A 25,586-nucleotide genomic window follows, 5' to 3' on the forward strand; every position below is an offset into this window, starting at 1 on the left:
AGCATCATGGCGGTACCGAAAGTCGGAAGAAAGCGGCAGAGTCCTATTTGATCATGACTGTGTCAGATAAAAGCAAGTGTCTTGCAGTGGAAGGTGGTAAAATATTTGGACAACTTAATAAAGGGAGAAATCCCACAAATTTGAAAGTACATTTGAGATGCGCGCACAAGGAGGCTAACCTAGCTTACCTTAACAAGGTAAAGGGGAACGCAAAGCCCCCTTTCCCCGAAACAGAAGCTAACCCCGGTACAGGGCATGGATGTATGGGTACAGGGCCAGGCAGTATGACGGAGACAACCACAGGACAGACAACACTACAGGAGGAACACCAAAAGTGGGAGGAAGCGTGGGTTAATGTGTATCAGTATCAATGTATATTGATACTGGGATGTCTACACAACTTCAAAAAGTTAGTCACTTTACTCAAACCAAAGTTCAAAACACCTGTCCAGGTATGTCATCTTTAGTCTATTGGCTGTTTTTTCCCGGCACACATTTTGCACTGACTGCGGCGTCTTGTGTAGACTGTTTACATATTTATGATCATCATATGTACATTGTATGTACTGGCGTTATTGTTGAATACATTGTGAATACATATTTCTAAAATTGTATTATGTTTTGGTTGAGTTATTATTACACAATACTTTTTGAGTCTTGCCCCTGACAACCCATATTACAAAAAAAGACAAACTAATGAAAACTAAACTAAAACTGAAGCATTTTCACAAAAAAATTAACTAAACTAAACTAGCAAACCCACTTTAAAAACTAATTAAAACTAAACTGAATTTGAAAACAAAAAGTCAAACCAAAATAAAAATTACGACTCATATTTACGAGTGGTGGCGTTCCCTGAGTAACCGGATGTTAAGCAACATAACATGTACTGATTTTAACCCAAGCCACGATCTTTTTCTAAACATAACCAAGTAGTTTTTTGTGCCTGAACGTAACCAAACTGCAATGTTCACAATGTTAAATATAAACGTTTAATACCGTGACCGCAATGTTCTCTGGTTTAGATAAGAAGATGTAAAATGCTCCTGTGGGTTGTATTTACTGCCAACACTAGGGGCACTAATGTATGAAATGCTCCTGTGGGTCATATTAGAGGGTAGGAATAAACAACATGTATTGTTTGGAGGACTTGTTAAAGCAAAATGGCACTTTCAGAGGCAAAGTGCAGCGCAGTTATAAAGTTCTGTCGGTTGTGCCTTGAAATATCAACAGCAACGAGGTCAAGGTTGAAAAATTCAGAACTTTGAGCGCAGCACTCGTCGGCAATTTCAAGCGGTGCTCCACGCTGAGGGTAGTGCTTCCTCCGAGTTGTCTCCACCGCCCTCCCCATAGGAAAACAATAGGAATAGCAATAGGAAAACACAGCCAGTGCAGAGCCTTTTTATCATGTGTAAGCAGCTTTAGGCTACAGCAGTTGAAAACTGTGAGGCATAAAGACAGGTGCATGCCAGTGTTCCAAAAACAGGAGGTCAATTATTGTGTGACCACAGTTCATAGAGGCAATCAAGGTACTTAAAATATTTTGCAAAACAAAATATAGGACTTTTCTGAGTCATATATCTCAGTCAAATCGGAACACTTTTTGTTATGTTTCGTGGTGCAGGTTGGCGCAGTTTGTTTTTGTTGCCGTTTGTGGAGCCTGGGCTGTCTACAGAGACCGCATTTTTTTTAGAGCGTCTGCTCACTGTTTCTGAGCTAGTGAGGAGATGTTTGCTCTATGTGACAAAAAATGTTGTAGCCTAAAAAACGCGTGACATCGCTTAGAGTACCTTCAATTCCAGAACTTGCCTGACAATCATTTTGTTTTTAAGTTTTCTTCAGTATCAAAGTAATAATCAATATCCGTGGCTACATTGTACACAGGAACTGCTAATAGCTAATTCGACATTACTTTAATAGTGCCAATTTGCAAAAATTGTGAACAAATACAGGATAAAAACACAGAGCTCAAGCTGTAGCTCAAAGTGTAACACTGAATATACGACATATATGAAACAATGTAATTCCTGTTAACATCTCCCAAGGCATTATGGGAATCGTAGTTCTGGACTATCACACGTTGGAGCTAACCTGCATGTCTTTTGACTTTGGGAGGAATCGAGAACCTGAAGAAAACCCACACAGACACGGGGAGAAGAAACTCCACACAGAGTGCTACATCCAGAGAAACACACAGGACCGTATTGCTGTGAGGCGACAGTGCTAGCCACTGAGCCTACGTGCCAACCTTTACTGATGTCACCTTCCAGGACTTGTGGGGACAACAGTTTCCTCCAACTGCCATTTGGCCGTAGTGTTTTTTCGTCAATGAAAATTATGACTAAATATCGTCGTCAACAAACCTTTATCACGTGACGAAAACGAGACGAGACGCAACGGAAATGCTGGTCACGTGACGATGACTATAGTTAAATGTATAATGCAATATTGTTGAAGAATAAAAACAAGACTAAATGTGGTTTACAAAATAAAAACTATGCTCAAATGTCTCTTCATTTTCGTTGACCGAGACAAAATGTTATAACGTTATTTCGTCTCGTTTAGTTGCGTTATTATTATTATTATTCGGGTCACACTGCGCAGATGCAGGCGACGTTACTTCCTCAAGCCCTGACGTGGCATTATTTAATTTAAAAGATGCAGCGGTGGGTTATAGAGTGAGACGAGCGTAAACGACAACAAACTAAATTAAATCTGACACAGAGAAAGCTGGGACCGTGGCCGGCCAGCCGGAGTTGGGCATTTGGAAAAACTTTCATTACATAGAAGTGTAAAATAAAACGGAATGTGTTGTGGAAAAAGATGGGGAGAAATGCGGCCACAAAATCACAGGAAAAAACACCACAAACCTTAAGAGACATCTCAAGCCATTCCATAATGAAATTGAGGTAAGTCAAGACATTAATGTAACGTTACTTTCTATTTTAGAAAGCTAATGCCAACTCATGAGGCTGTGGTTAATGTGTCTCATTTTAAAGGTCCTATGACATGCTGCTTTTTGGATGCTTTTATATAGACCTTAGTGGTCCCCTAATACTGTATCTGAAGTCTCTTTTATATAGACCTTAGTGGTCCCCTAATACTGTATCTGAAGTCTCTTTTATATAGACCTTAGTGGTCCCCTAATACTGTATCTGAAGTCTCTTTCCCAAAATTCAGCCTTGGTGCAGAATTACAGCCACTAGAGCCAGTCCCACAATGAGCTTTCCTTAGGATGTGCCATTTCTGTGTCTGTAGCTTTAAATGCTATTGAGGAGGAGAGAGGGGGGGCAAGGTGGAGGGTGGGAGTGTGGCCTTGACCAACTGCCATGCTTTGCTTGTTTTCAAGCCATGATGTCTCTCTCTTTCTCATGGGCGGGCGAGAAAGGGGAGGTAACCTTCCTCATTATGATGTCATAAGGAGGAGATTCCAGATTGGCCCATCTGAGCTTTCATTTTCTCAAAGGCAGAGCAGGATACCCAGGGCTCGGTTTACATCTATCGCCATTTCTAGCCACTGGGGGACCATAGGCAGGCTGGGGGAACTCATATTAATGTTAAAAAACCTCATAAAGTGAAATTTTAATGCCATGGGACCTTTAACGTTAACTTTAGACGTTAGCCACTGGAGCTGAAAACAACTGAGACAAACGTGTGTGTGTTTGTGTGTGTGTGTGTGTATTTGTTTGTGTGAGAGAGTGTATGGGTTCTTAGTTCCTACCTGACTGACTCCGTGTGTACTAAGCATCCCTTGTTGGCCAACATTTTGGTTTTGTCTATACTACTAGGTACTTATACTATATTGACTGGATTAAATAGAATTGCATTACTAAAAAGAGACTAAAATACAATTTTAATTGACTAAAACTAGACTAAATGTCATCAATTTCCGTCGACTAAAACTAGACTAAAACAGTCATGGATAATTCTGACTAAAATAAGACTAATATGCTCAGACTTTTAGTCGACTGAAACGTGACTAAAACTAAAAAAAAACTAAAATGGCAGCTTGACACAAAGACTAGACTAAAACTAAAATTAAAACAGGCAGCCAAAAACAACACTAATTGGCCATCGCATTTTGCCTTCCGTACAATAAGAAAACAGAATGAACAGCAACTCCAGTCGCAGTAACCAGGACACAGAAACATTTACAACCCCGTTGGATTTCCTCTAAGTCTATCATCCCTCTGTTCATCCTCTGCACACACCCATAGTCATGTGTGTGTAGAGGTCATACTTAGAAACATATTCCCATTTATACACATCAGCGAGAAACACCCATAGTGTACACATTCACACACACACACACACACACACACACCTCATAAAAGGTCACACCACAAAACACTGCGCTGTGCTGAGTCATCACCAAAAATGGAAAGTTTTAATCTTTTCAGTCTTCATGGTTGTTGTTTTTTTTTTTTTTTCTCAACACGAAGAACAAACTGAGAAATAGGAAGAAAAAACAGCCATAAAAACCGACCCATTTGTCATAATTTCCCGCCGCCGGTAGCTGTGGACAGAATGACAAAGTGGCGGCGGTAGCTGGGGACGTGATGGTGCATCTTAAACAGGGGAATGACACCCAAGGAGGTGTGGCAACGGCTCAGCCCAAAACTGCACTCGGGTCTGGGACTGGAGGGACTGAGGTAGCCCCTGATATGAAGCGTATAGCGTGGACGTGGAGGTGATAGATGGAGCTGGAAGCAGGATATCTGGGTAGTGTTGAGGGCGTGAGTGTGTGTGTGTGTGTGTGTGTGTGTCTGGTCAGTGTAGAGGGACCTGTAATGCTGTTGGTCTGGCTGGCTGGACCCGTGACTGTAGGACACAAGCCATTCGTTACACAGAGACAGTTACACACCAGGCTAAATGAGGCTTGTCCAACAGTCTGGCTGAAGGTGTGTGTGTGTGTGTGTGTGTGTGTGTGTGTGTGTGAGGGTGTGTGTAGGTGTGTCGTCAGAGTTTTAGTGTGGTTTTTAGTACGTGTGTAAAATGTTTGTGTATGTGTGCGTGCAGAAGCAAAGACACATATAGAGCATAATGTCTGTGTGTGTTTCTGTGTGTCTCCAGTGTGCCATGTCGCCACACTCGTAAAAGCCATCACAACGGACGCTAACCTCAAAACCCGCGCGACCCAAACCCCCCCCCCAAAAAAAATGTCTCTTGATGTGAGAGGAATCAGAATTGAGCTTATTACTTTTTCCACAATGACAAAGTTGTTTGTGTGACACTCCTACTTCTTATACTTGTGCATGGCCCGCGCTTTTATTTGGAAATTTCCCTGGCTGTCCTCTTTACTCCTCTCAACACGCTGGGTCTGCTCACTGTTTCTGAGCTGCATTTTCCAGCAAAAGGCAATACGTTTGACATAATTGACAACAAACAGAGGATAAGCACATTAAGCAAACCAGCTAAGCAAAGGCAAACATTGTAAAATGAGCTTTCTTTTGGATGAGAGCAAGGACATTAAAAATATGCCTGTGTGGACCTGGCTTTACCTCCGCTTTGGGCTACGAACAAAATTAACTTGAATTGATTATCTCACAAAGAAAAAAGAAAAGACGGCCGATGTTGCAAGCAACGGTTCTTTTTCTTCTGCGTCCAACCATTTCTCTTCTCTCAGTATTTAGTTTTCTGAAATTGTTATTTACAGAAGGAAGACTCAGCATGTAGGATCATTTTCAGAGACGCTCGGCTTCACGTTCAGGCAGTTACACATCACACTTGGGAGCTGCCATTTCAACCGCAGTCTACCACTAATGGCTAGCTCTTTTGGAGAAACCGGGACCCCCCCCCCCGATGGAAGAATATGATGGAAGTTAGTTTCTTAGTGGCTTTCACAGCCAGTGTGGGAAATGGACAACTGATCATCAGATGACAGGCTTTGTTTGAACCAGAGGATACAACAATTCCTCAATCAGTAGCTTCTAATACAAGTATTTCAGTGTGTGTGGTGTGGGGTAAACAGATACTGTTGAGAAGATTAAATTCAATCCGGATTGTCCAGTTTGAGGGATTCATCCAGGGCCCAATTCCAAGGTCCCCCTTAAGGCCTTAAGCCCAGAACCCTCACAGATTTATAGGTCCCATATTGTAAAAAGTGCCATCTCCATGTTTTCTTTTGATTATAAAGCAGGCCGAAGTGCTACATAAATACTGTGAAAGTATCAAAACTTTTAATCCCAGAGAAATGTACACAGCTCATATTCAGAAACTGTGCCTTTAAACGAGCCGTCAGGACTTATGTACGGTTGTGATGCCAAAACTATGCTATGTATATTATATATATATATGTTTGTATAGGTAGAAAGTCGCGCTACAGTGCTGTTACAGTCTTTCCCCGGCTGCAATGATGGTGCAGAGATTCTAAGATTGCAGATGCGGAAGACCCGGAAACACTGAGAAATCGGAACAGACTGGGCTTTTTCGGGGGGGGGGGGGGAAGACAGGCGCTAAAACGGAGCATTTCAGACAAAGGGTGAATACAGGTATATTCACACAGACAGTATGAGAAAAATAATGAGAGAATCTTAGAATTTTAGAATCCCAAAAAACAAGTATGAACCTGAAAACAAGCATAATATGGGACCTTTAAATGTCATCACCTGGTAAGTGTTAAAGCGCGAGAGGCTGCAAGGGCTCGAAATGGTATAAATACCAATGGGACAGCACTTTGGGGCGACATATCACGTTACCTTGACAACACCAAAACATGTTACGTACAATTGTGGGTTTGGGACCTTTCATTTGACATGTTTCACTTTCTTCACGGCTAAGGCATTTAAGGGACAGACTGCCTAATGTCTTCCACGCTCCTGCCTCACAGAGTGGACAAGAGGTAAATGTCAAATAATCAATTTACTTATTTTTGTCAATGCAGCATCATTAAGTAGTTGGGGTTGCTCCTCCCATGTCTGTTTACCTTCAGGGCTTCTCCTGGTAACCCCATATTTAACATCACAACATGAATTGTGGGTAATTCCCTCAGGCAAAATGTCAAAAGTGTGCGAGAGAGCCCTTATGCACTTGACGATTTGACAGTGGGACAGCTCTTGCAGACTTTGCGGAAAAGCGCCTCTAAATTTGTTAAGTGTGGACATTGGGATTGGGCCTGTGAGTTTAAAGGCTAGCCAGTTGACAAATCACAGGTGTCAATTAGATTGCTAGTCAGAGTCAGTTGGATGGAGCTACAACAGGTGTTTTGACCAACGTCTGATTAGACCTCTTCTTAGGACGGAGGCCGTTTTCGAAACCGCATACTATACTAGCAGCACGTATTGATTTGGCCAAAATGTAGCATGTATTATGCAGTATGCAAACAAAAGCAAAATCTGCAGAATGCCAAAAATACCCAGATGTCGTACTGGTAATGGTATTATAGAGGAAGATTGACAGCTCTAGTGAATCCGCAGGATACATTCATGGAGGTTCAATATTATGTCTGAAGCTTCAATTACATGCTTCTATTTTCCTCTGACCTCTGAACCCTCAGTAGTTTTCACCACCGTTATGCATTTTTCTCCCGAAAATCAACTTATGCACTCACTCTCTCTCCACCCACAGTCCCTCCATCTGTCTCTCTATCCATCCTTACTTCCATTCCTCCATTGCAGCTCTCACTCTCGCTTTCTCTCTCTCTCTCTCTCTGCCCTCTCTGTCTTCCTCCATAATGATGTTAATAAAGTGAGCAGAATGGATTATCCAGATTCCCATGGCAGGTTGCCTGCCCTCTGCTCTGTCTCCCTCTCCCCTCTGTTTACTGGAGGGAATCATTCACTTAGCCTTATCGCTTTACACCCGCGCTATCTGGGCGCACACACACAGGCCGCGCAAACACACTGATACTGATTCGAGGCGTGTGTTTACGTGGCTGCGTTGTGAACACAAGGTAGAGTTAAGAGGTGGGAAACAGAGATTGCAGACACACAGTTTGGAAACGTAGTGAAGGAGATCTAACACAGAAGGTGGACAGACAGACAGACAGACAGACAGACAGAAAGAAAGAAAGAATCTTTTAAATGCTTTCCAAATGTTTCCTCCCTGAAGAATAAGGAGACATCAGCGTGCAGAAACAGGGCCATATTCCCACCATCGCTCACGGTATAATTGCTCTAGCAAAACCCCTCTCGAATCTAATATAAACTAACGAGGCAGATCGCTCCATCAGACCTTACCAGACAGTCGATGGCGAGCAGAGAACATGCTGTAGTTCCATTAAGCCAGCGTTTCTCAGGGCTGTGGAGAAAGAAATGGGGAGAGATGAGGGGAGAAGGGCTGGCTGGAAGTCCAATTTGTATCCAGTTTTAATAAGTTAAGCCTCTACATACCACAGGCGTGTGCTTCTTTACGCTTTCACATGGTCCCTCGTTGGCTGTTTCCAAAATTACTTCTACTCTTCCTGTAAAAAAAAAGAAAAGAAAACCAGTGAGGAAGAAGGAAGAAGAACATACTGTGTATTAAGAGTATTAACTGTGAGAGGTGATTTACTGTTGCCGACCAGGATGCACCTCTCCCTTCTATCACGCCCCACATGGAAAAATGAATCTAGATCAGCACTTGAAAACTGCTGACAAAGACCAGGCCAGTTGTGTGTCTTAAAGTGAGAGATTGGGCACATCTGGAAACTATCAGGAGGAACAGGTAGTGTGCCTTTCCCAGGCATGGTACCCAATGAAGATATACCTTTATCCTGGAGTACTGAAGTACAGTGGTGAAGTGTAACTAATTATATATATATATATATATATATATATATATATATATATATATATATATATATATATATATATATATATATGTACTTTGGCAGCTAGTTAACTACACACAAAACATATGATCTTATATAATATGATGCGATGTTATAGATCAAACTATCCAACAGTACAAATTGTTAAAGGGACAATTTACCCCAAACTCAAAAATACATATTTCTCCTCTTACCTGTAGTGCTATTTATCAGTCTAGATTGTTTTGGTGCGAGTTTCCCAGTGTCAGAGATATCGGCTGTAGAGATGTCTGCCTTCTCTCCAATATAAAGCTAGCTCACATGAGCTAGCTACCGCTACAGCTCAGCCTAGGAGGACGCCATTAAAAAAGCCTCTCGTCCGTTGGTATTGCTTCCTTCTGCGTTATGATATGGTTGGTGGAAGTAGCTCAGTAGATTGACAATCGTTCCTATATTAAAACTGCGTAAAGCCAGGTCTGTGAATTATCTTGAGTAACCAGGTCATGCCAAGTGCCATCTATATTTCCATTATATTGAAGAACATCTCTACGACAAATTATGTATTTTTGAATTTGGGGTGAAATGTCCCTTTAAAATTAGCGCCACCAGGCAGTGAACACATTTGTTTCTCAATCAGTTTCTGACAATAAGAGTGATGGTGGAGAGATTTACTAATTTGCTGTTAAAATTAACAATGAAATGCTGCGTTATTGACTTTAGACCAGGTTTTTGTTGGTCAATGGTGCGATCACTTCTCGCTGCCTCAAGATAGCAATACACCAAGAATGCACCTGAACACACCTCCCTGTAAGACCAGCATGCCCATGGGCGCACAGATGGGCGCAGGTGCCTTTGCTATTTAAACGATGCGGGCGCTGGATGGGAAATTGACAACTGCGTCGTTCTTAAACTAGCAAAGACACTTTGCGCTGCACTGTGCCGGGTGCAACATAGTGCCCTAAGAGATTTTGAGTGGGTATTTTTTAAGTTCTTTAAGTAATATTGTGAATGTTAGGACTGAAATAATTTACATCTTGTAGCTACTTTGACTAAAGTAAATGATCTGAATACTTCCTCCACCACTGAGGCAGAAACTCTCTTGAACGTTTTAAAGAGTGAAGAAGTTGGTGTCTCGTCAGTTCAACTCAAATGCCTCTCAACAAACTCATTTCCTGACCAACATCTGAAGAGAGAGCTACACCACGGAATAAGCTGCTTCCAAAACATTCCTCGTGGGGATGGAGTTAAAGTGCGGCAGGAGTTCATGCGAAACGTAGCAAATGTGCCCTCTGCCTTGGCGGTATCGGCAGGAGAGCTTGAATAACGAACACGATGGAAGAACCAGGGTGAAACTGAGAGCATTAGGTAAGAGCGGAAAAAAAAAGGATGTTTGGGAAAGTAAAAGCAGGAGCTGAGAGTAAAGAGCCGTGGAGGAGAAGGGTAGGAAACAGAGGTGAGATTGTGGCAAAGGGGCAAGAGGGGAAGAAGGGATGCCGGCCAGTTGGTGAAAATGAGATGGAGACTTTACCTGAGAATGAATGAGCACATTGCAATTCCTTAATACAGTTAGCCAATTAGCTAAGATTCGTTTCAGCTCCAAAGATTCGTTACGGCCTCAAGCAAGTCATCCGCATTCATACAAACTGGCATTCAACGCGGAATGAAAATGGAAAAGTGCTTGATTGAGTTTAGAGTGGAGTAGTTCTTAAAGAATTAGGAATAGGAATACTACTGTCTTTATGTTGGTAGCAGTACAACACTTGGATGTTAGACCTCTTTTTCACTTTGCTCTTGGAGACCAATCAGCATTACGCAGCGACCGAGAGGACCAATCAAATCTAAGCGAAATAAAGGAACAACCCCACCCCCCTCATCCTTTGCCCTTTCTCTTACAATGCCCCTGTCTTTTTTCTTTGCCTTTCTTCACTCTTTCCTCCTCCTCTCGTCTTTCAGACATCATCCATACATCCATGCATCATTTTCCATTAGTCAGCCACTCTATCCATCTATCACAACATCTACATCTCTTATCTTCGTGCTCATCGGCCCCGTCTTCGCTCTGCAGCGGGGCTCAGCGGAGTGCCACCGGGCTCAGGGCAAACCTAATTTGGACTGGGAATTTCGGTCAGCCTTGTTAGACACAGTTATGGGTGGGTGGGTGGGTGGGTGGGAAGGGGGGGTTGGGGGGTGGGGGATAGTTTATGCGGGGATCTTTGGGCAGCCGAGAGCACGATGTGCAAAATGTTCCTCATTTTGCTCTCATCTCCCTGTTTTTCAACCGCTCTCATCGTCACTTTTTTTTTATTGTCCCTGTTCTCTCTCAGAATATCTTTGCACTCCTCCTTCTCAAGATGCCCCCCACCTCCCTTACACTCCCCTCACTCTAATTAATTCTGCTGTGAATTAATTACCAAGGGGGAATCTTCCCAAAACAGAAGTGAGAGAGGGGCGAGATTGGGGAGTAATAGGGAGGGGATCTGCATTAATCACCACCCTATTCCTCAGCAACAAAAAAAAAAAAAAAAAATGAAAAGCTTGAAACAAAAGAGGCCACGAAATGAAAGAACAGCACAACAAAAACACGATGAAGAAAATTGTTTACTTCGCCCTCACCTCCGCAGCTGAATCCCCATGGGGGTGTGATTAGGAAAACAGAGCTCTTTCTCCCTCTTCTTTCTTTTCTTTTTTTTTTTTCCTGCCCCTCCCTGCTCCGCTCATTCCTCTTTGATGAAGTTGTTGGAGTTCAGATGGGAAGCGGCGCGGCTGGGATAGCGCCCGAGACACAAAGCACCATGGGAAGAGCAAACTTTGGCTCATGTGAGGAGAGGGCCGGGAAGAGGTGTCTGCGTATGTATGTGTGTGTGTGTGTGTGTGCGGCGCGCTGTGACAGCTCTCTGTACATGCTTACAGTATACTCGGGAGTGCTGTCACACCCAGCTGATTAAAACTTTAAAAGTGAAGAAAGTGAAGTGAAAGCCGTTCACCGATGTGTTACCTAATGCCAGATCACTTTCCGCTGTCCCTTCCCATCTGCATGCTAATCAAGATGTTTGTTAAGTAGAAAAAACACAGAGGCTTGTCAAACTTCAGGGGGCCCAACAAACCAATGACTCAATCCTGCTCATGCACGTGTTGCCTGGGTAACCCAGACTCCCAGGACGAGTGACAACGAGGGGATATGATGTCAGGAGAGAGCGACCTGATTGGACAACACATCCTTGTCAAACAATATTGCGCTGTTTAATGTTGGACTTAATTCTCAGCTTGGGTGACACAGGACATGTTCATTGTTTTCTCTCCCATATGGGTGGCATGTGAGAAAAGTCCCCGTCTCTGTGTGTGTGTGTGTGTGTGTGTGTGTGTGTGTGTGTGTGAGGGGGGGGGAGGAGGGGGGGGAGAAATGCTACTCACACTCACAATGAAGATGTCATCAAACCAGAGCTTAGCTCCTCTCCCCGCAGACCCTTTGCCAACCCCACCCAGCTCAAACACACATGCATTCACACACTCCGTCTCCACATCACGCCAAGCCCAGATCATCAACACAATAGCTTTCCCCCCCCCCCGCAATAAAAGGGGGATTTGAATGAAATCCTAAACTGTGGCACACCACATAGCAAGTGTCCTGACCCTGACCCTGTCTGTTGAGATATCATGACGCATGCTACATGAAAACCATCTCCCACTTTATTTTTTCTTCGGCTGCAACGACACCTGCAGTTCTTTTTCAAAGAAAGATGTATCGACTCACAGTGGCTGTTCTTGGGGTGGGGGGTGCCTCCTTAATATGAAGTCTTGACTTTATACCCAAAGAGGGGATATTGTGTGTAGTGATGAATTAAATGTACTTTACATTCTCATATGTTTACTGTTATATGTCTATGGTTAGTCTTTTGTAGAACCAAACCTATATGGAGCTAAAAGAGTCTCAATAAAGATAAATGCACACACTACATTCACATATGCACACACAGGATTCATACATGCACACACATGATTCATAAATACACACACAGGATACACAAATGCGCACAAAATTCACAAATACACACACAAAATTTAAAAAGCACAGAAGATTCACAAATGCATACAAAATTCAGAAATGCACACAAAATTCAGAAATGCAAACATTTACAAATGCACACAAGATTCAGAAATGCACAGGACAAGATTCAGAAATGTTTTTCTGATGCACACACAAATATATCTTGATTTACAAACTGCTTGCGGTCTGTGAACTTCACTGCATTTGAATTTTGAGACTGCCCTGACTTGGCTCGACACACAAATGCCTTTTTTTAAACAGGGAATGATCTACAACCAATCAGATATCTCCCTTGTTTTAGCCAATCACAAGAACGCACCCCACGTGGGGGATTGTTTACTTATAAGCCAATCACATGAACGCGTTCACACAGCGCTATATGAATGTGGGTGGAGTCATCCATTCTCATAGTAATTCACGTAATGTTTTGCTCAACTTTAGGAGCTCCACACAGTCTGACGAGAAAGCGGCAAACTCCATACCCAGTGAAAGTCACCGTTTCTCGGTTATTGGACGACCGGGGCTCCGCGGAGCTCCGGAGCTGGCTGGCTGCTAGCTGCCGGCATAACTTTTGTATATTTACAGTTTGAATTTCGTCACGCCACTTATAGAACATCTACCCCAAGGTCTTATAAAGCTACCTATGGTGTCCGATTTCAATTTAATGCATTTTTGTGAACATTAGGGGTCTCCTTAGGAGGAGCTGCTAGCTAGGCTAGCTATGTGTCCCATTTAATCCTATGGGAAAGATCGTTGCTACACTTTCGGCATCATTTTCGTATATTTACAGTTTGAATTTCGTCATGCCACTTATAGAACATCTACCCCAAGGTCTTATAAAGCTAACAATGGTGTCCGATTTCAATGTAATGCTTTTTGTGAACATTAGGGGTTTGGTTTCAGAGGTCTAAGAGGAGGCTAGCTAGCTCTCATTGATAGAGCTCCATCCAGCCACAGGCTCTATCAATGAGACTCGCGGACAAGAGGTGTTTATTTCCATGATTGTTTGTTTAAATAACTCAACACACATATCCATTATGAGATTAACTGGAACCTGTGGTAAGATATTGCGGACGTAACAAGCTCGCTGACCGCGCTCTCACTCACACACAGCGGCCATTTAGCAGGAAGAGAGGCGCTGCGGGCCCTGGAGCTCTGTCAGGGCAGTGGCGTTTGGTAGTCCATTAACCCAAAAAACGGTGACTTTGTGCGGGTATGGAGTGCCGTGGGCTGCCAACCGTGACGGAGCTCCATCTACCTCCCAGCAGGCCGGGCGGTGAGGCAGCAACACAGGCAGCACCGGCCGCTGAACTCCCGACACACAGTCGGACAAAATTTGCAATTAGCCATCAATTTTCGTAAAACGGCCCATATTTGACCTCTACATAGTTGATTTCTCGCCTAAAATGTTGTCAGAAGTGAATTTAATGATGAATAAGATGGTGAAAATTGTTAAAAATGTCCCGTTGTTGGTTGTTGCTCCGTCTGCAAGTTCCGAGTTGGCAGTGGGTGTGACTTATAAGTTCGACCAATGACTCCTACACCACATTCATATAGTGCTGTGTGAACGCGTTCATGTGATTGGCTTATAAGTAAACAATCCTCCACGTGGGGTGCGTTCTTGTGATTGGTTAAAACAAGGGAGATATCTGATTGGTTGCAGAACATTCCCTGTTTAAAAAAAGGCATTTGTGTGTCGAGCCAAGTCAGGGCAGTCTCAAAATTCACACACAAATGCAGTGAAGTTCACAGACCGCAAGCAGTTTGTAAATCAAGATATATTTGTGTGTGCATCAGAAATACATTTCTGAATCTTGTCCTGTGTATTACTGAATTTTGTGTGCATTTCTGAATTTTGTATGCATTTGTGAATCTTCTGTGCTTTTTCAATTTTGTGTGTGTATTTGTGAATTTTGTGCGCATTTGTGTATCCTGTGTGTGTATTTATGAATCATGTGTGTGCATGTATGAATGTAGTGTGTGCATTTATCTTTATTGAGACTCTTTTAGCTCCATAAACCTATGGAGGGTTGGCGGTATGTAACACTTGTGCTTAATATATGTGTTACCTCTAAAACTGATCTGGCCCCAGCCTGGCCCCTCCATTTAAAATGGTCTAGAACCGTCACTGTGGAATTGCCAGGCGTGTGTTTATCAGACTTCCCTCTGAGTACCAATTTTAGAAAATATGAAAAAAAAATAGCTAAACATGAAGCATCTGTCCAGACTGCGGTTTCCCCTCAGTTCATTTTGTTATGGTCGGCTCTCCAAGCCTGAGTAACTGCTGGCTATCAGATGTCAACATCTGCCTCCTCATACCCATACAATTCTGCGATTTGAGGTTTGTTTCCTGTTGTTGGTTCAGATTGCAATTGTAATGGACCTCACCGCAGCTTGCTTGGCAGTGGAGTGAAACCCGCATTTGCTGTCAACGCTTGATGCAATTATTTTTGTGTGGACGCCATTTCAAATGGCTCCATTCTCACCTGGCCAAATGAAACATACCAATGGAGTGAATGCTTCAGAGATGGAATAAAAATCTGCTCTAAAGGGTATGAAGGTTTCCCTTATGGCACCTTCACACAACTAGACGCCGTCCTTATACCAAAGTAAACTGTAAACATGTTTAATGATGGAAACAGGTACGTGTCCAGAACAAACCAGGACGACAGGCCAATTACAAAATATAAATTGAGTTTATTCACAAAATCTGCATGGATTAAAAACACTAACTAAGTAAGAAAAAGGCCAACAGTGCCAGCATGGAGCTACACAGTAGGGACTTTAGGGGGAAAGTGCAATGGCACCGACACAATCACTTGATATAAATAGCAAAAATGCACAGGAATAATTTAGAGGCTATTAATATGCTTTAGGACCCAATAAACACAATAAAAGAGCAATGAGCTCGAATAGAAAAAAATACCACTGCACACTTTAACACTCACATATTAATTGCTCACCACATGCAGGGAATAATAGGAGACTTAACACCTCAATCCACACTAGCAGGCAATAAGGGGTCTCTAAAGCTATATCTGAGCCTATAACCAACTCTAGAATTGCATAGCACCCGTCAGCAGTATTACACTATACTCGTTAATAATAATATTTAAAATGAATAACAAACCCAACTAAGAAAGAAAACAAATTATATAAATAAATGCCCGTCAATGCCAGTCAATATTGCATTCAAGGAGACAGTCCTATAAAAAATGTATTAGACTACTTTCCAGCATATTTTAGGACACAATGTACTTCATAAAATGGTCAGACAGCAAGCCGTACCTTTAAGTCATATAGGGCCCTATCTTGCACCCGGCGCAGCGCAAAGCCCGACCCAAGTGTCTTTGCTAGTTTAAGACCGACGCAGTTGTCAATTTTTATTTAAATAGCAAATGCACCTGCGCCCATCTGTGCGCCCATGGGCGTGCTGGTCTTACAGTGAGGTGTGTTCAGGTGAATTCTTGGCGTATTGCTGTCTTGAGGCAGCGGAAAGTGATCGCGCCATTGACCAACAAAAACCTGGTCTAAAGTCAACAGCGCAGCATTTCCTTTGCCTAGGCTTGTGCACAGCGCGCGCACACTATGCTTGTTACAAACACAGGGACGCGCAGCAGCACACAAACATGCAAAAGATTGCAAATAAAAATATTACAGTGCAAATCAAGCCATCATAATAGCAATGCGCCAAGGTACAAACGCACCTGGCTTTTAAAGGGAATGGGAGATGACACTGATTGGTTTATTGCATGTTACGCCCAAAACACACCTATGAATTAATGAAGACACTAAGTACAACCCTTTTGAACCATGCGCCCGGCGCACAGACCCTTTTTTCCGCCGTCAAACTAGCAAAAGTGGATTTGGACACGCCCTAAACGCACCTGCGCCAGGCGCTTCACGCTGTGCGCTTAGATCGTTAACATAGGGCCCTTAGGTTTCATTCAGACCAGCAGCATGTTTTAATGCCGTGATGACCGATACTAAAAGGGAAAAACAAAGACAATACACTGAACATCTAACAGTTACATTCTACTATATTTGATCAAATTTCACGGTTCACAGCTTACAATCATTATCTCCGCTCCAAGTTTGAGCTCATCTAAACAGCTGACCGGAATTGTTTTACAGCGCACCTATACGGCAACCTGTCTTCCGTCACTGCAGTCTTCTGCACTCTATGAAAACAAATGCACTTCCTAATTGAACAACTTTTCTTACACACTCACGTTACATGCTGTAGATGTTTAAATTAACACGGCACCTACTGCAAGGCAACATAACAAGGCTACATGTTTGGCCTTCACACATGTACACCATGGTGCACTTCCTGATTCTGCGGACCAATAGAGAGAGAGAGAGAAGGAGGGAGCGCAAATTACCGGTGTCCCTAAATAACCTTCGCCCTTCCCAGGGTCATGACGTCATACCCATCACACGTTTCATTCACATAGGCAGAGACAAAATAAGTGGTCAATTATAATGATATAACAGATGCAAAAGCCCTGTTATGATTCATGTTTGTGAGGTGATACTAGGATAAATACGGTTCAAAAGGGTTTTTGGATGAAGAGTTTCTGTGGGGGGAAAAAATGCAGAAATATTGCCAGCATATTACAGTAAATGACACTGCATGGGAATAAAACAAATGCAGACATGTTATATAACTTCTGGTAAAGATCGTACTTAAACTCCCGCCTGTTTCAAAAAGGGTAATCATGTTTTGCCATGCTGGGTCGAGTGAGAGGGAGAAATGTTGTCGATGCGTGCCTTTGCACAACCAAATCAAAATATTACCACGAGCTGCACCAGTGGGAATTAAAACTAGGTAGTGTGCAATGGCTTGCATTTTGTTATTAACCCTTTAAACCCTGGCTGTTTTTAATTGGTGTTCACTCCCATTTTTTTGCAATGCTTATGGCATAGTCAATATGTGTCTTACACTGATTGTTTTTCTTATTTAAACTGGGAAAAACATTTTACGGCACTACAGCTCCAGCCATGCTTTTACTCATACAAACAGAAAACAAGTGTACAGTTGCCATGGAGTCAGTGACCGATTAGCCTATATTGAGATACATATATTAGGGGTGTCAAACGATACATTTTTTCTTAATCGCGATTAATCGCTGAATTTCTATAGTTAATCGTGATTAATCGCATGTTTTATCACATGATTAAAATTCTATTATTTTGCATTTCAGAACAGTTTTTAAGTACATATTAACAATGGAAAGCAATTCTTACCAGTCTGTCTTGATTGGGATCAAATGAATGCAAAGAAAGTTGCTTTATGAACTTGACTTTAAGATTTGTATTTGTTTATCATTTATTTACTGTAAACAAAAGAAAAATGTGTGAATCTACAGCCCGGTCTCACGGCAGTTCGTGTAAATGTCACGTTATTTTTACTCTATTGATACATGTTCACGGGGAAGGTTTTTCTCGTTTTTTACGTGGTGGCCAGCATGAAAATGTGAAGTAATGTATTTCAATGGGAAGCATATTTCGTGGTCACAGCACGAAAATGGTAGGGAGTAGTATAAAGAGCCGAAAATGATTGCCGCGCGTCCCCAGCGACCGTCTCCCGGCGTGTGAGGCGCCCTTTCCCTGTAGTGTTTTTCCTAAACCCAACCTCCGCCATCCCGTTATTGTGGCGCGTCCCCCGCGGCCGTCTCTTGGCGGCCGCCTCCTGGCGTGTGAGGCGCCCCGTCCCGTTATTGTCGCGCGTCCCCAGCGGCCGTCCCCCGACGGCTGCCTCCCGGCATATGGGGCGTCCTTTCCCCGTAGGGTATTTCGTGCTGGCCACCACGTAAAAAATGAGAAAAACGTCCCCGTGAACACGTATCAATAGATTAAAAATAACGTGACATTTACACGAACTGCCGTGAGACTGGGTTGGAATCTATTGCACAATTCAGAACATGCCAACCGTAGTATGTCTTTAAGACCCAAGACTTCTACGATGCTGACAGGTCTGCAGTTAATAGTGCTCTGCCTGGAGCGGCCAGCTCACCCAGTAAGAGCGTTCGCCCCATGTTGGCTGAGTCCTGCAGCGGCCCGAGTTCGAATCCGACCTGTGGCCCTTTGCTGCGTGTCATCCCCCATCTCTCTCCCCCTTTCACATCTATCCACTGTCTTTAAAAAATAGTGCTTTGCCTGAGCCCGCTAGCATCAACCTGAGTTACGTTAACTGTACTACTATGCTTAGCTCGTAGGTGGTAGCTCCAGCTTGACGTGCTTCGGTGAAATTTTAATTCGGCTTCACACAATGTGCATATTGCTTTCGACTTGTCTAATGAGCCGTCCACGAGTTTTGGAAAATAAAAAGTGCCATTCCGAATTGTGTTGCTGCTGTCTCTCTCCATCATGCCTGCAGCCTGCAGCAGCAGGATGTGTTAGGAGGAAGTATGGCAGCGTGATGATAAGTAAAGGTGCGGCAAAGGGTCAAAATAGTAGCCTAACTAGATTCTAGTGATTTTAGAACAGCTAAGGGGCGTTGTTACACTGAAAAAAGTCTAACATTGCTGTTGTTCGTTTAATTTGTATTTTCTCGTTGAAATAGCTGAAAAGTATTAGTTTTTTCATTTAAAGTAAACATTCTAGTTTATGTTTATGGTTGAATCCATTTTCTTTATATGGATACCATATAAATTGGCAGCAGGACATTAAACTGAATTTATTCATTTGATCAGAGCATTTTTATTAGATCTGTTGAAATTCTCGAGAAGCCAAACCCACGACACGCGTTCGTCCAATCAGCTGCCGGTCAGGGGCGTGGCGCATCAACCATGGATGTATGACGTTGCGACACCACGCTTCAGTCATGTCGGACATATGGATCTCTACCGTAAGGCTCACACCTGAATTATAAAATGTATGTCCCGGTAAATTCACCATGGCTACTGCATGATGTCTTAGGAGTTGTGCTACTATTCACAGCTCCATGATTTATCTTCTGATGACATCAATAGTCTCGTTTCGGGTGTTCAGCTGAAGCAGACTGTTTCTCTTCATACATTTGAAACAGATGTTCAATGTTATCAATTTATTAAACAATACATATAAATGTGTTCTAAAGGAAAGTGTTCTGAGTAGTCATTGATCAAAATGTATTAAAATCAGTTTTTTCAAATTTGATTTACTATACGTTTGAAATAATGACAACTGTTAGTTTTTTATTTGAGACAACCTAAAATAATTAATTTACTCGGATGTATAAATAATTAGTTTGACCCAACCTTTAAAAAGTGGTTGCTTGGAGTTAAACTTTTCAGGTTAAACTAAATTAAATTATTTACTTTGAGTCAATGTCAACTATTTCGTGTGATTGATTACTTCAATTTTTTTAAGTTGATCCAAGTTTTTTTTTTTCAGTGTAGGCATGACGTGAAGCCGAGTGAAGTGTAAAATAAATTAATAAATGGCGGCATGCGATTTAAAAAAATTAACGCGTTATGCTCGGCCCTTAATCACATCGCGATTAACGCGTTAATGCTGACAGCCATTATATATATATATATATATATATATATATATATATATATATATATATATATATATATTTTTGTTGGCAAACCTGCACCAATGAGAGCCATGTGCATTACTGTACTGTAGCTTGCTGTTCCTGTTTGCATTCCAATGACTGATGTACAGATTACTGTACCTAGGTTGTACATCAAATTACTTTTATAAATAAAGAAAAAGTATAGATTTCATCATTATGAAGCCAGTTCTCAAGCTATTAGTCAAATGTGCAAAGTCAAAAAGTCAATGTGAAGAGGATATTAGACGCAAATTGTTGAGAAGGTGCCCCCCGTTGGAGTTGAAAAGGTTTCTACTTAAGTTCAAGATTTGCGCTTATATTGGGGCTTTATGATCTGCTTCATATAACGTCCAGAGACGAAGGGAAGAGGAAAGAGACTGTAGTGGAAAAAAAACAAAAAGAACCAGATAGTCTGGTGAGTTCTTCGTGGTGAGCCATACACAAACAGACTCCCACTACAGGCATTCATTGTGTCCATTGATCTAGCTAGTTTACAGCTAAAGTATGTGCAGCAAACTAGCTGTTTGTGGCAAATGAAGACGGTCCAGCGTTCAAATTCGTGAAAAAAAAACACTTCACTTTTTGTCTGAACACACCTTGTCAAGAAAAAAGGTTCAATTTTAGACACAAAAAGCATCAATCAGGTGTCAAGCAGCTAAAGCTTAGAGCTGCAAAAGCAAAAACAATCCCAGGCCGTAGCTTTTGTTCGACCCAAATACATTACACAAGACCACACATTTCTCAGACTGCCGCCATCTGACATTTGGGACACACTCCATCACACTCAGTGACGCTTTTTCTGGTGTCTAGCGAGGTATCTTCAGTGTGTCTAAACTTAGTCTGGGCTCCTGTCTTCACACAGAGGTCTATCGACAGCAGTTGGAAACAGGGATGATCGATGAGCTACTGCGTCATTCCACAGAGGGCGCTCCGTCAGAACAGTCAGCGTGCGCCTCGTGCCAAGCCCGCCGACATCCAAAAACAATGTGATGCATCGGTAATCGTGCCAGATTTTCCCTCCGGACTAGAGGATCTAAGCCCAAGTCATAGGGTGGTACATTTTCCCCCAGATCTAATCCCATCTCCAGCCATGAACTGTCAGCCGTTATCCCAACCCAGGCCGCATATAAACCAAAGCCTTGTGTATTTCACCCATGAAGCCAGGCCTGTCTAATTTAGCCCACTTTATCACCCCAGTAATCAGAACATTGCTCCCACACAGAACAACGTGTTCTGTTCCTTCCAGATTTATGCCAACACTCCTTCCAGTGTATCTCAGTGGGGCAACATGTTTCTACCTCATGTCCAGGGAACCTCCACTGTCTCAGTCCTAGGTTGGCACCAGCAGTATGTGGGGAGGGGGTAACTGGGGGGAAATGGGGTTTGTTGGGGCAGGAGCTGCAGGATGAGAGACATCCACACAAACGCAAACCAGATGGAGGGATAGATGGATGGATGAGTAGGAAGGAGAGCCTGAGTCATCCTCTCGCTAGGTCTACCTCCAATTCTGTTGGTTTCGGTGAAAGCCTCTGACGTGCGTTGCGTTTGCCTGCACAATGTATGTGGTGTTGTCCAATCAGTACTTCCAACTCAACTTGATTGGCTAAAGAAGTAATCCAGCCTTGTGCAATGCTGTGCAAGATCAACAATGGAATTGGTTAAACTACTCAGCAATCTCTTTGTTCTTCTGCGTTACTGTACACAACTTTGTATAAAACTCTCAGGACTGCATGGATTAATAACCTTTGTACAAAAGCAGCACCGGCCCTCACACCTTCTGCATCACACCGCTTATTAACAGGTGTTATCGATTGAAGACCATGTTATGCTTGCAAATGAACTAGTTTGTATGAAGTGTCTGTGTCTGTCTGTGATTTGGCAGGGTCGTATATAATTTTTTTCAAGGTTTTTGTTTCCTGTGCGCCTTTTCATCCTTCTCGCGAAGATGTAAATGGGATTGCGGGGGGCTGCGGACGCCGCCTTTCATTGCCAACCTAGTCTGGACCCCTGTCCGACCAGAGACCTCTGTCCCCGAGTCGACAGGCTCCCTTGCGGCTTCGTCTGAGGGCTGACGGTGATGCTGTGTGGGTGCCCTCATGGCAGGGATAGGCGCCTCTGGTAACCTCTACTCCCTCATGCTCTGCAACTGACAAGCTAGCAGTACTTACTGCGCATGTGCGACTCCCAACAAAGATGGAACAGAAGTGAGATGTCTCACTCTGTAGCTAAAACAGAGAGCTCAACACACAGGGTGAAAAGAGGAGCTGCAGCAATGTGCAGTACAACAAAAATATGGTGTTTTCTGAAAATTAAACCACATAAACCTATTCTGGTACAACGTCTACATATAATTATGAACCTGAAAATGAGCACAATATTTTTTGCACTTTAAGGTGATGTTTAAGCTAAGCATGGCAAACATACAGCCAAGACCTGTAGTAATAAACCTTTTTAGTCTAATGAACCCCCCAAAGCCCTTTCCCCTCTGAACTCTGCAATAGAAATGATCTGCCAGTGCCTACATTGGCAATTTGTGCTTTCTGTGATGTTATTTCTTGGAGTATCTTCAAAATGCTTCATATCCCTAAAATCACTACAACCTAAGCTAAAAGGTTATGTAAATCAATAAACCATAATTAATAAAATTATTTAAATAGTGTCATGACTAAAATAAATTTAAAAATCAGTGTTTTTAATCAAATTTTACAAAATAAACACAAAACATCTTGATCCAAAAGACTGGCGTTTTGATGGTTTCTTGTGCAATGGCGCGTTCCGGGCGCGTTGCGACCCCATTGCGAGCAATCGCAGCCATTCAAGTCAATGCTTAATAATCCAGACCAGCCTCGCCGCGGAGCGTCCCAGAAAAATGCGTGCATAAAATGGCTCTCTGCTCCGCTAAGATAAGCGCCTGGTCTATTTTTACGCGAGTCGCGGGGCATTCAAACAGCCAGCCAGGAAGTCAAACAGCTAGAGCATACAGTCAATTTACCAAAAGAAAAATACATTTGTTGAGCTATTCCACAATCTTTCCATGTACCCCCTGGTTAACTGCAGAAGCACTCCAAGGTGAATATGAGATGTCCTTAAAGGGCCACCATTACATAGTACCTATTTCTGATCCCTTGTATGCAACTGAAATTTTCTAAATCGTTAACAGCACGTCTTAAACATGTTTTGCTCCTGTTTAAACCACATGGATATGTTTCACAAAATATAATCCTAAGCCATACCTAATGTACACCAACACTCACATCAGCGTATGTCAACATTTCCGTGACAGCAAGTAAATCTTACGTCACTCTTCTGAGTTGTTTTGGAAGCTTTTGCGCGAGGGCAACAAGACACAACAATTAAAATAAAGCCAAATCACTGACACGACTGGCACTTGGGTAGATGCCTCATTTCAGTCAAAACATAAATGATTTACTGTGACTGAAACGTGTTTGAATCAAAAACAGATGTGACAGATTTTTTTTTTTTTTTACTTGTCTTTTAAACAGTGCTGCCAGTTTGTGTTGGGATCAACTACTAGTTGAAGTTAGAAAGAGTTGTACAGATAAAGAGCTGTATAATTTCCCTTTCACTGTGCTTCTGACACACCTTTTTCAGTCAGATTTCATTCTTTTTCCGCCTAGAGAGGAAAAGCCGACAGAAGGCAGGTACTGAACAAAGTCACTCCGTCCGTCACACCCTCGCCATCCTATTAAATCTATCAGCGCGCGGGGCCAAGAGAGGCTGAGGGCTTTTACTGGTGTCCACGTACAGGACCATACACTTCACCACAGAGAGAGAAAGAGAGTGACAGAGAGCGAGAGACTGTAATGAAAAGAGAAAAAGTGAAAAATAACAAGAAACATGACAGCTCTGATGTCATTCACCATTAGAGGACATTAGTGGTTTTGAATGTTCCATTGAATGTTTTCAAGTCAGTGTAGTGCGGGCGAAAGCCCATTGACATCTTACTATCACCCCATAAGTAACTTCACACACTCTTGTGTGGATGTTTAGTGGTAAACTGGGAGAGATGAAGCAGAAGTGGGGTCACAGTAGCTCTTTGACTAACTCAGCTTCCACCGCACTTACAAAAATCACACATGACCTCGAACGCATACATACACAGGCCATCGCTCCATCACCACCTAGCAGTCGACGGCATGACGTCATCCGCAGTGGTGCATCCTGTTTTTTTCCCTTGGCAGTGTGTTTGGTCTGTCAGGCTGAGGTAGCAATGACCTGAAGAATGAAAGATGAAAGAGAGATGGTGAAGCGAGGGATGAGGAGAGCTGCAGGAGAAGACAGACGCACACACAGAGGCCTGTCACCACCTCACCACTGCACTGTTTCCAACCGCTTGACCACTCATAATTTCTCCCTTCTTTCCATACAACGTACCTTTTCTTCTCTTGTCTTGTTTTGCGCTGCTTTGAATGATGTGTATTATTGGCTTCTTCCTTTTATTTTTTGGGCTGTTGTCTTGACACACTGATCATGCATTCATGGCTGCTTTGTTATTTCTACTTCTGCATTTTGGAATTGAAAAATGGCAAAAGTGAATAACTGAAAAAGTTGTTGTAAAGCCTCAACACTTAAATTGACTTAAATTGCATCTGACCGATCAGTGGGAGCGGCGTGCTCAACCCTGCCGTCCCTGCTTTCTTTCATCATTCCTGACAATCAAGGCAGCTTACATGGGCCTATTTGACGCAACTGAGTTGCAGAAAGGACAAAAAGACAATTTCCGCATGCACAGCAATATTAGTTGTTGTTACAACAGTTGGGGAGTGTGGATTGATTTGCTCAGTCACTGCAGAAACGGCGTCCACACACGTTGGCAGTCACGGTTCTTGTGTTTTAATGATGTCTGTGTGCTAAAAGGATGGCACTGTAGAACAATCCAGCTATCCCACATTAACCAGTGGTTCCAGTCCAACCAATCCTTGATTAAGGCACATAACAACAGTGTAACATCATCCATATTGCCTTAAACATTAGACATGTTACTCCTGATTGCAGCATGCCCAATTGGCTTTTACTTATACTGACTCCCTCCCCACATATGACTTTAATGGACTAAGTGCTATGAAGAGTTAAATGAATATGAACATGTGATATACTGCACATATTGACAGGTTAGATTCTTATTAAGAAGAATGGGTATTGGACATTCTCCAGTCAAGAATGGTTTAATGAAAGATGCTATCCATTTGCATTATGGGAAATTAAGGATCAGTTGTTTTGGGATGTTAAACCATAGTAGGGAC

The 25,586-nt window shown here is 42.6% G+C and overlaps 1 long non-coding RNA gene across 1 annotated transcript in view; it reads right to left on the reverse strand.

Annotated features, from left to right (window-relative positions):
• The window catches only part of LOC118494267, a 188,985-nt gene extending 164,433 nt beyond the window's left edge, over positions 1–24,552 (reverse strand). Inside the window, exons 1-3 of the long non-coding RNA XR_004896388.1 lie at positions 24,442–24,552; positions 8,331–8,401; positions 8,178–8,238 (exon numbers count right to left, since the gene is read on the reverse strand). This is a non-coding gene — a long non-coding RNA (uncharacterized LOC118494267). The remainder of the gene's footprint in view (positions 1–8,177; positions 8,239–8,330; positions 8,402–24,441) is intronic.
• Between the last annotated feature and the right edge of the window lie 1,034 nt (positions 24,553–25,586).

Source organism: Sander lucioperca, chromosome 22 (assembly GCF_008315115.2).
Source record: "Sander lucioperca isolate FBNREF2018 chromosome 22, SLUC_FBN_1.2, whole genome shotgun sequence".
NCBI classification, from domain to species: Eukaryota; Metazoa; Chordata; class Actinopteri; order Perciformes; family Percidae; genus Sander; species Sander lucioperca.